Source organism: Hyla sarda, unplaced genomic scaffold, assembly GCF_029499605.1.
Source record: "Hyla sarda isolate aHylSar1 unplaced genomic scaffold, aHylSar1.hap1 scaffold_88, whole genome shotgun sequence".
NCBI lineage: Eukaryota > Metazoa > Chordata > Amphibia > Anura > Hylidae > Hyla > Hyla sarda.
In genome coordinates this window covers 355,886-367,369 of record NW_026610908.1, presented here as the reverse complement: position 1 = coordinate 367,369, position 11,484 = coordinate 355,886, and positions in this window count along the sequence as shown.

Sequence of the window (11,484 nt, the reverse complement as noted above, 5' to 3'; positions counted from 1 at the left end):
TGTTTATTTGTTTGCGTTTATTTCAGAATCACTGTAATCAGCAGCCACCCCTGTGCAAATCACCAGTTTAGGCCTCAAATGCACATAGTGCGCCCTCACTCCTGAGCCTTGTTGTGCGCCCGCAGAGCATTTTATGCCCACATATGGGGTATTTCCGTACTTGGAAGAAAGTGTGTTACAAATTTTGGGGGTCTTTTTTTCCCTTTACCTCTTATATAAATGAAAAGTATATGGCAACACCAGCATGTTGGTGTAGAAAAAAAAATAATAATAATTACACTTCTTTCAGAAGATATGAAGGCTTTGGGAGGATTATGATGATTCTCTGAATAACCACTGATGCGCCATGGCCATGCGAGATTCTCTCTTTATTTTATAGTCTTTCTTTTATTTTTTATTTAAATTTTTTATTTCATCATTATTTCTCTTTTCATTTTACTTTCTTTCCCTTTCTCTCCTCCTACTTCATCTCTACAGTGTTTCTCCTTTATATATAAGGTTGCAAATTTCACTTTATATATTGTAAAGTGCTCATGCTCACTGTACATATGTCGTATTTTTCTTCTGTATTAAAATACAATATTCTTTAAATAAAGAGTTATACAAAAAAAAATTACATTAACATGCTGGTGTAGACCCCAACTTTACATTTTCATAAGGGGTAAAATGAGAAAAAGCCACCAAAAATTTGTAGCGCAATTTCTCCTGAGTACAGAAATACCCCATATGTGGCCCTAAACTGTTGCCTTGAAATTCGTCAGGGCTCCGAAGTGAGAGAGCGCCATGTGCATTTGAGGCCTAAATTAGGGATTTTCATAGAGGTGGACCTGGATGCAAGCATTACACTTGTTTCCTCTACTAAAAATACTGTATGTCAGTTTTCCCCAAACAGGTTGTCTCCAGCTGTTGCAAAGCTCCCAACATTCCTGGACAGTCAATGGCTGTCGGGCAATGCTGGGAGTTTTTATTTTGCAACAGCTGTAGGCTCCGTTTTCTAAAATCTGACGTACAAGACGTTTTTTTTATATATATTTTTTTTTGGGGGGGGGCACAGTGTAAGGGTGTAGTGTATATGTAATGTTTTACTCTTTATTTTGGGTTAGTGAAGTGTAGTGTTTTTAGGGTACATTCACACGAGCGGAGGTTTACAGTGTGTTTCTCTCAAACTTTTAGCGGGAAACATGCTGTAAACCCCCGCCCGTGTGAATGTACCCTGTACATTAATGTTGGGGAGGGGGTTGGTGGGGGACTACAACTCCCAGCATGCACTGACAGACCGTGCATGCTGGGAGTTGTAGATATGCAACAGCTGGAGGCACACTGGTTGGGACTGGGAAACACTGAGTTGAGTAACAGAATACCGCAGTGTTTCCACACCACTGTATGTTTCCTAACTCAGTGTTTCCCAACCCGTGTGCCTCCAGCTGTGGCAAAACTACAACTTCCAGCATGCATGGTCTGTCAGTGCATGCTGGGAGTTATAGTTTTGCAACAGAAGGAGGCACACAGGTTGGGAAATACTGAGTTAGGAAAAATACAATGTTTCCCAACTAGTGTGTCTCCAGTTGTTGCAATACCACAACTCCCAGCATGCCCAGACAGCTGAAGGACATGTTGGGAGTTATAGTTATGCCACAACTGAAGGAGAACAGTTTAGAGACAACTGTGTAGTGGTCTCCAAACTGTAGTCCTCCAGATGTTGCAAAACTTCAAAGCATGCCAAGACTGCCCAGGCATGCTGGGAGCTGTAGTTCGGCAACAACTGAAGGGCCAGATGTTGCCAAAGTACAACTCCCAGCATGCCTGGACAGTCTTGGCATGCTTTGAATTGACATCTGGAGTGCTACAGTTTGGACACCACTGTTTAGTGATCTCCAAACTGTGCCCTTCCAGATGTTGCAAAACTACAACCCCCAGTATGCTGAGACTTTCTAGGCATGCTGGGGGTTGTAGTTCTGCAACATCTTCTCGGTCTGGATAAGACCGCCATGGGAATTTCTTAACATCTGCAGGACAAACATGTCAGACTCAGACTCTGTGTAGAGGAGGGCATTGTTTCAGTGCCCTCCTCTACACAATCTTTCCATCTATAGGCCCACAAACTGTAATAATGCCCTCCTTGGTGTCCTTCAAAGTAAAAGGACAGGTAGGTAGCTGGGTAAATAGGAAACTAGGTAGGTAGATCAGGAAGCCAGATTTATAGTTAGGTGACAAGCCAGGTAGGTAGGGGGCTAGCATGGTAGTTAGGCAGCCATGTAGGCCAGGAATGTACATAGTTAGGTAGCTGGTTATGTAGGTAGTTAGATAGCCTGGTATGTAGGTAAGTAGTCAGGCATCCAGGTATAAAGTTAGGTACTCCCCCCGCTTCCCCCTTTACCTGTAGGTATAGGCAGCAGAGTTAACCCCCCTTTCCCTGTAGGTATAGATAGCAGAGTTACCCCCCCCCTTTCCCTGTAGGTATAGACAGCAGACTTAACCCCCCCTTCCCCATCAGTATAGGCAGCAGAGTTAAAACCTCTCCCCAATAATTATTGAAACAGAGTTCACCCACATTTCTTCTTAGGTATATGCAGCAGAGTCCCCCCACCCCCTTTCCCCATAGGTACAGGCAGCATTACCCCCCCCCCCTTTCCCCATAGGTATAGGCAGAGTTATCACCCCTCTTCCCCATTGGTATAGGCAGAATTACCCCCCTCTTCCCCATAGGTATAGGCAGAGTTACCCTCCCCTTTTCCCCATAGGTATAGGCAGAAATACCCCTCCTTCCTCCCCTTTCCCCATAGTTATAGGCAGGGTTACCCCCCTTTCCCCATAGGAATAGGAAGAGTTACCCCCTCCTCCCCACTTTCCCCATTGGTATAGGCAGAGATACCCCCCTCTTCCCCATAGGTAGAAGCAGAGTTACCCCCCCCCCTCTTCCCCATAGGTATAGGCAGAATTACCCCCCTTTTCCCCATAGGTATAGGCAGAGTTACCACCCCCTTTTCCCCAAAGGTATAGGCAGAGTTACCCCACTTCCTCCCCTTTCCCCATAGTTATAAGCAGAGTTACCCCCCTTTCATTATAGGTATAGGAAGAGTTACTCCTCCTCCCCACTTTCCCCATAGGTAAAGGAAGAGTTACCCACCTCTTTCCCATAGGTATAGGCAGAGTTACACCCCCCTCTCTTTCCCATAGGTATAGGCAGAGAAACACCCCCCTCTCTTTCCCATAAGTATATGCAGAGTTACATCCCCCCCCCTCTTTCACACAGGTATATGCAGAGTTACCCCCCTCCCCCTCTTCCGTATAGGTATATGCAGAGTTAAACAAAATATATATGTATGCTCACCTGATGTCCCACGCATGGTTCTCCTCAGCAGAAGGGGCCCACGTCTTCTCCCCTACACAGTACAGGTGCCGATGAGTGACGTCATCAGTGCCTGTACTGCGTGCTGCGTGGGGACGGAGGTCATGTCTCCTCTGTGTAAGCTGCAGCTGTGTATCACACATACCGGAGAAGGCAGCGATGTCTTCTGGGGATCTGGGGAGTGTCCCGGATCCTCAGCAGCGGCAGCGGTGGTGGGCCCTTAACCCGGTCGGGTCCTTGGACGTCATCCAATCGGACCGGCCAGTCAGTCCGCCCCTGGCATCCACCTGTGAGTGGCACCCGGGGCGGGCCGCCCCCCCCCCTTGGTATGCCACTGACTGATTGACAATGAATTTAACATGCTGTTGTGCAAATGGAACAGACAACAGATGGACATTAAAGTAATTAGCAAGATGCCCACAATAAAGAAGTGGTTCTGCAGATGATGACCACATACCACTTCTCAGTTCCTATGGTTCCTGGCTGATGTTTTGGTCAGCCAGGAAGCATAGTAACCACTCTAGTGGTAGTGTGGTGAACCACAATGAATGGCGGGACCACGGGGTGTAGCGGTGTAGGTGGATGGTATTAACCTCAGGGGCAAGGTGTTATTAACCCCTAATGTTTGTTACGCCAGAGTGTTTTTTTTCCCCTCTTTTGCGGGGGGGGGGGGGGGGGGGGGGGAGGGGTTGGGGGTGTATCAGGAACCACCCAAATGATATCTCCACTATCCCAATGGCTAGTGCACGACCGGGTTATGGTTTAACGGAGGCTTTACTGAGGTCAGACAGTTGTTATAGTCTCTACAGCTCGGCCAGAATCCCAGAGAGTTGGCCAGAAACACGGAAGGACCCAGCAGCTTGCTGGGACTAATTATACTTGTAACAGACTGTAGATTCTTGACTTTAGGCTTGACTAGACTGTAGGTAGTGGCAGCAGACACAGACTTGACTTACTTGAAGTGACTGTAGATTTGAGGCCTTCCAGGTAGCTGGACACTAGCACTGAGACATCTGGTCTCCACTTTTCCACAGCTAGAGTGATGGTAGAAGAGCTCAGAGATCTTGTGCTGGTAGAGAGTGATTGTAATGGCTGACCCTCTTATAAATGGGGGCTGAGCAAGAAGCCCATAGGTCAATATGCAGGTCATGTGTTAAAAAAAAATTGAAAAAACAATGCCATTTTTGGCTTCTGCTTCTACGCAGTGCACTTTTCGGTAAAAAATACACCTTATCCTTATTCTGCAGGTCCATACAGTTACAAAGATACCCAATTTATGTAAGTTTTAGTTTATTATACAGGTATCCCTCAACATACAATATTAATCCGTTCCAAATGAACAATCGTTTGTTGAAACCATTGTATGTTGAGGGATCTGTGCAATCCCAGATCTGTGCAATGTAAAGGTTTTCTATCCGAGTATGGAGGTACCCCATAAGTGGACCTGAAGTGCACTATGGGCGAACTATAATGCTCAGAAGAGAAGGAGTAATTTTTGGCTTTTTGAGAGCAAATTGTGCTCGGGGGGCATATCGCATTTAGGAAGCCCCTATGGTGCCAGGACAGCAAGAAAAACCCACATGGCATACCATTTTGGAAACTAGACCCCTTGAGGAACGTAACAAGGTATTAAGTGAGCCTTAATACCCCACAGGGGTTTCACGACTTTTGCATATGTAAAAAATGTTTGTGTTTTTTTCACTAAAATGTGTGTTTCCCCCCAAATTTCACATTTTTGCAAGGGTTAATAGCAGAAAAGACCCCCCAAAATTTGTAACCCAATTTCTTATGAGAATGGAGGTACCCCATAAGTGGACCTGAAGTGAACTGCAGGGGTTCTACGATGCTCAGAAGAGAAAGAGTCACATTTGCAAACTTTGCTGAAATGGGGGGGACATGTCACATTTGGGAAGCGCCTATGGTGCCAGAACAGCAAAAAAAAAAAACACATGGCATACTATTTTGGAAACTAGACCCCTTGAGGAACGTAACAAGGGGTAAAGTAAGCCTTAATACCCCATAGGGGTTTCACGACTTTTGCATATGTAAAAAAATATATATTTTTTTTCACTAAAATGTTTTTTTTTTTTTCCAAAATGTTACATTTTTACAAGGGTTAATAGCAGAAAAGACCCCCCCCCCAAATTTGTAAATACATTTTTTTGGAGTAAGGACATACCGTATATACTCGAGTATAAGCAGACCCGAGTATAAGCCGAGACCCCTAATTTCAACCCAAAATCCCAGGAAAAGTTATTGACTCGAGTATAAGCCTAGGGTGGGAAATACCTCATCCCCCCCTGTCATCATCCAGACCTGTCATTAACATCCTCATCATCCCCTTGTCATCATCCCACACATCCCCCCTTCATCATCCCCTTGTCATCATCCCACACATCCCCTTATCATCCCACACATCCCCCCTTCATCATCCCCTTGTCATCATCCCACACATCCCCTTATCATCCCACACATCCCCCCTTCATCATCCCCTTGTCATCATCCCACACATCCCCCCTTCATCATCCCCTTGTCATCATCCCACACATCCCCTTATCCCACACATCCCCCCCTTCATCATCCCCTTGTCATCATCCCACACATCCCCCCTTCATCATCCCCTTGTCATCATCCCACACATCCCCTTATAATCCCACACATCCCCCCTTCATCATCCCCTTATCATCCCACACATCCCCCCTTCATCATCCCCTTGTAATCATCCCACACACCCCCCCTTCATCATCCCCACCCCCCTTCATCATCCCCACACCCCCCCCCCCTTCATCATCCTCTTCTCATCATTCGCCCTCAGTGGTCTTCAACCTGCGGACCTCCAGAGGTTTCAAAACTACAACTCCCAGCAAGCCCGGGCAGCCATCGGCTGTCCGGGCTTGCTGGGAGTTGTAGTTTTGAAACCTCCGGAGGTCCGCAGGTTGAAGACCACTGCGGCCTTCAACATGCGGACCTCCAGAGGTTTCAAAACTACAACTCCCAGCAAGCCCGGGCAGCCATCGGCTGTCCGGGCTTGCTGGGAGTTGTAGTTTTGAAACCTCCGGAGGTCCGCAGGTTGAAGACCACTGCGGCCTTCAACATCATCCAGCCCCCTCTCACCCCATTTAGTTCTGAGTACTCACCTCCGCTCGGCGCTGGTCCGGTCCTGCAGGGCTGTCCGGTAAGGAGGTGGTCCGGTGAGGAGGTGGTCCGGGCTGCTATCTTCACCGGGGGCGCCTCTTCTCCGCGCTTCCGGCCCGGAATAGAGCCGTTGCCTAGACAACGACGCATCTGCGTCGTTGTCAAGGCAACGTGACTATTCTGAGGCCGGGCCCGAAGTGCTTAGAAGAGGCCTCCCCGGTGAAGATAGCAGCCCGGACCACCTCCTCACCGGACCACCTCCTTACCGGACAGCCCTGCAGGACCGGACCAGCGCCGAGCGGAGGTGAGTACTCAGAACTAAAGGGGGTGAGAGGGGGCTGGATGATGTTGAAGGCCGCAGTGGTCTTCAACCTGCGGACCTCCGGAGGTTTCAAAACTACAACTCCCAGCAAGCCCGGACAGCCGATGGCTGCCCTGGCTTGCTGGGAGTTGTAGTTTTGAAACCTCTGGAAGTCCGCAGGTTGAAGACCACTGCGGGTGGGGGAGTTCACTCGAGTATAAGCCGAGGGGGGTGTTTTCAGCACGAAAAATCGTGCTGAAAAACTCGGCTTATACTCGAGTATATACGGTACCTTGATTTTTGATGATTTTCGCTCCGTGGGTGCACACCAGGTCTTGGAGTGGGAGGTCAGTCAGAGGCCTTGAGCTTATTATAGCAGCCAGGATGTGGGACCCCTCCTCAAGGAGTGTTAATGGGGGGAGCACTGAGCCCTAAAATAGGGGAACACTATGGGGGACAACGGGCCGTAACTGGGGTAGACAAATGGGGTACAGAGGCCCGTAATATGGGGTACAGTGGGCCAGAAAACTATAAATCATAAAATAATAAAACAGCATATGTTCCCAGAATGATGACCCAGAGCATAGCCAAAACTAAAAAAAACTATGCCCTCCCCAAACCCTATGCTCTGAATCATCATTCTGGGAATGTGATGTGTGTGGCCGTCCCTAACCAGTTGCCTAAAATGCGCACCCGCTCAGGTGGAGAGAGAGCGCTGCGCAATTAAGGCAACATAAAAAGTCCCCGATGATAGTGAGTCAGTGACCTATGACCCATTTCTGAAAAAACACCCCCAGAGGTCTTATCAGGTTTTTTTTCCAGATTTTTTTTTGCAATTTAGTGATTTATGGGGTTAACAATTTTGAATGTACTCTGGACTTGGTACATTGTTCAAATTATGGAAAATTGAAATGAAAAGGGAAAAATTAGTACTCCATGAAAGTGTGATACTCCCTGAAGCAGCCTATGCAGAGGCCCGGATTATCGGGGCAAGTGTTGCACTGATAGGTGGTGTCCTTCCGTCTCTGCATTTTTTCTGGCGCCTATAACTCCAGACCCTTGGGAAGTCCGGCCTGCTCTTTCCCGGTCAGCGAAGATCAGGAACCTTAGGACTTCTTCTTGGTACTGGAGGAATGTCCCTGTGTTGCCAGCGTACTGGGATAGTACAAAAGCGTTGTACATGGCAACCTGTACCAAGTAGACCGCAACTTTTTTGTAGCATGCCCGTGTTTTCCGCATGGCGTTATATGGCTTGAGGACTTGATCTGAGAGATCAACTCCCCCCATATACCGATTGTACTCCAGAATACAATCGGGCTTGAGGACCGGTCCCACGGTACCTCCCACAGGGACAGGGGTGCTGCCATTCCCATGAATAGTGGTGAGTATAAGGACACCCCTCTTATCCTTATACCTGACCAGCAACAGGTTATCATGGGTGAGGGCACGGGACTCACCCTTGGGAATAGGCATCTTAACAAAATTTAGAGGGAGATCTCTCTGGTTCTTCCGCACAGTCCCACAAGTGGACGTGGATCTGGCGGCAAGGGATGTGAAGAGAGGGATGTTGATGATGTGTCCATGGATGCCACGTGGGTGCCAGCTAGAAGAGAAGAAGAGGGGGAAAGTTTAGATGGGGAGACAGAGAGGAGGAGGAGACGAGTTGGAAGCAGGGGGAGGTCGTCGCAAGGAGCTAGTGGCACAGTCAGACAGCATGCATCGGCACCCGGGGTCAGCCAGACGGGACACCAATCAACGCATGCTGTTGCCACCACCAGAATGCCGTCATCGCAGAGCTTAGCAGTGTGGCATTTTTTGTGTGTGTCTGCCTCTCACAACAACGAGGCCATTTGCAACCTGTGCCAGAAGTAACTGAGTCGTGGGAAGTCCAACACCCACCTAGGCACAACTGCTTTGCAAAGGCACATGATGTCACATCACAAACGCCTATGGGATCAACACGTCAGTACAAGCAGCACACAAAGTCAAAGCCGCCATCCTCCTCCTGGTCCAGCATCTTCAGCCAGGTCAACCACTGCTGCCCTCCTTGCCCCCTCTCAACCATCCGCCTCTCCTTCTCTCGCCTTGAGCAGTTCCTGCTCATCTGCCCACAGGAGATGTTTGAGCGCAAGAAGACAATGTCTCAAAGTCACTCTCTAGCCCGGCATCTGACAGCTGGCTTATCGGAACTGCTAGCCCGCCAGCTTTTACCATACAAGCTGGTGGAGTCTGAGGCCTTTAAAAAATTTGTAGCCATTGGGACACTGCAGTGGAAGGTACCCGGACAAATTTTTTTTGCACAAAAGGCAATCCCCAACCTTTACTCCATTGTGCAAAAGGAAATTATGGCATGTCTGGCACACAGTGTAGGGGTAAGGGTCCATCTGACCATTGATACCTGGTCTGCAAAGCATGGTCAGGGCAGGTATATCACCTACACTGCTCATTGGGTAAACCTGGTGACAGCTGCCAAGCATGGGATGCATGGCTCTGCAGAGGAGTTGGTGACACCGCCACGACTTGCAGGCAGGCCTGCTGCCACCTCCTCTACTCCTCCTACTCCATCCTCTTCCATAACATCCTCGTCCGAGTCCTCTTCCACTGCTGCATCTTGCTCCACATCACCGGCAACCCCCCAGCTCCCCAGGTGCTATTCCACATCCCGGATACGGCAGTGTCACGCCATTTTGGGATTGACTTGCCTCAAAGCAGAGAGTCACACCGCACCAGCGCTCCTGTAAACCCAGAGCACGGGTGGACCAGTGGCTGACTCCGCACCAACTGGAGATCGGCAAGGTGGTTTGTGACAATGGAACAAATTTGTTGGCGGCATTGAGGTTGGGCAAGTTGACACATGTGCCGTGCATGGCACATGTGTGTAATCTGATTGTACAACGCTTTGTGCTCAAGTACCTAGTCTTACAGGATGCCCTGAAGCAGTCCAGGAAGATGTGTGGCCATTTCAGGCGTTCCTACACGGCCATGGTGCACTTGTTAGGTATCCAGCGGCAAAACAACATGCCAGTGAGGTGCTTGATTTGCGACAGCCCGACACATTGGAATTCAACACTCCTAATGTTCGACCGCCTGCTCCAACAAGAAAAAGCCATCAACAAATATTTTTATGACCGGGGTGCTAGGACATCTGGGAATTGTTTTGCCACGTTACTGGAGGCTCATGCGCAATGCCTGTAGGCTCATGCGTCCTTTTGAGGAGGTGACAAACCTGGTCAGTTGCACCGAAGGCACCATCAGCGACATCATACCATTTGTTTTCTTCCTGGAGCGTGCCCTGCAAAGAGTGCTGTATCAGGCAGTAGATGCACATGAAGAGAAAGAGTTGTGGACACCATCACCACCAGAAACAGACTTATCAGCATCGCTTGCTGGACCTGCGGCAACGCTGGAAGAGGATTGTGAGGAAGAGGAGTCAGAGGAGGAATGTGGCTTTGAAGAGGAGGAGGAAGACCAACCACAGCAGGCATCCCAGGGTGTTCCTTGTCACCTATCTGGTTCCTGTGGTGTTGTACGTGGCTGGGGGGAAGAATATTATACCTTCCCTGACATCTCTGAGGACGAGGAACGGGACATGAGTAGCTCGGCATCCGTCCTTGTGCATATGGGGTCTTTCATGCTGTCGTGCCTGTTGAAGGACCCTTGTATAAAAAGTATGAAGGAGAACGACCTGTACTGGGTGTCCACGCTACTAGTCCCCTGGTATAAACATAAAGTGCCTGACATGTTACCGGATTACAGCAAGGCGGAAAGGATTCAGCAGGTCCAAAATAAATTAAGAAGTATGCTGTTCACAGCGTATAAGGGTCATGTCACAGCACAACAGGCATCTAACAGGGGAAGAGGTGAAAGTAATCCTCCTCCCACGAACACGCCGGCTGTACAGACATGCTGTTGATGGAGGACATGCAGAGCTTTTTAAGTCCTACACATTGCCAAAGCCCTTCGGGGTCCACCATCAGAGAACGACTTGACCGACAGGTAGCAGACTACCTGTCCTTAACCGCAGATATCGACACTCTGAGGAGCGATGAACCCCTTGACTACTGGTTTTGCTGGCTTGACCTGCGGCCTGAGCTATCCCAATTTGCGCTCAAACTTCTGGCCTGTCCCGCTTCAAGTGTCCTGTCAGAAAGGACCTTCAGTGCAGCAGGAGGTATTGTCACCTTGGTCAAAAAAGTCTGGATTACCTCACCTTTCTTAAGATGAATGAGGGATGGATCCCGAAGGGACTGACACTAGGTGATACATTTGACTGAACAAGGCCTGATCAGATGACCTGCCTTGGCCTAAAAATGGTCCACACGCTGCTGTATTTGAACTCTGAATGCTGGATAACTTGCGTGACTTATCCGCCACCAACTAGGGTTCAAGCTGCAATGTTTTAGGGCACTTTCTGCCTGGCAACAGTGGCGTTGCGACCCGGGTGCAGGGGGTGTGGCCCGTACCGGGTGACACCAACCTAAGGGGGTGACACCAAGACCCTCCGCAGCACCCAGCCCCCCCTCCTCAGCTACACCGACACCCCCCATCTTTGCCCAACCAGCCTCCCGTCCGTCAGCACCCCCCCCCGCCTTCACCTGCGCTGTGTGTGCGGTGCGCCCGTCCGTCAGCAACCCCCCCTTTCACCTGCACTGTGCACCCGTCCGTCATCACACCCCCCCCTCACCTTCACCAGCACTGT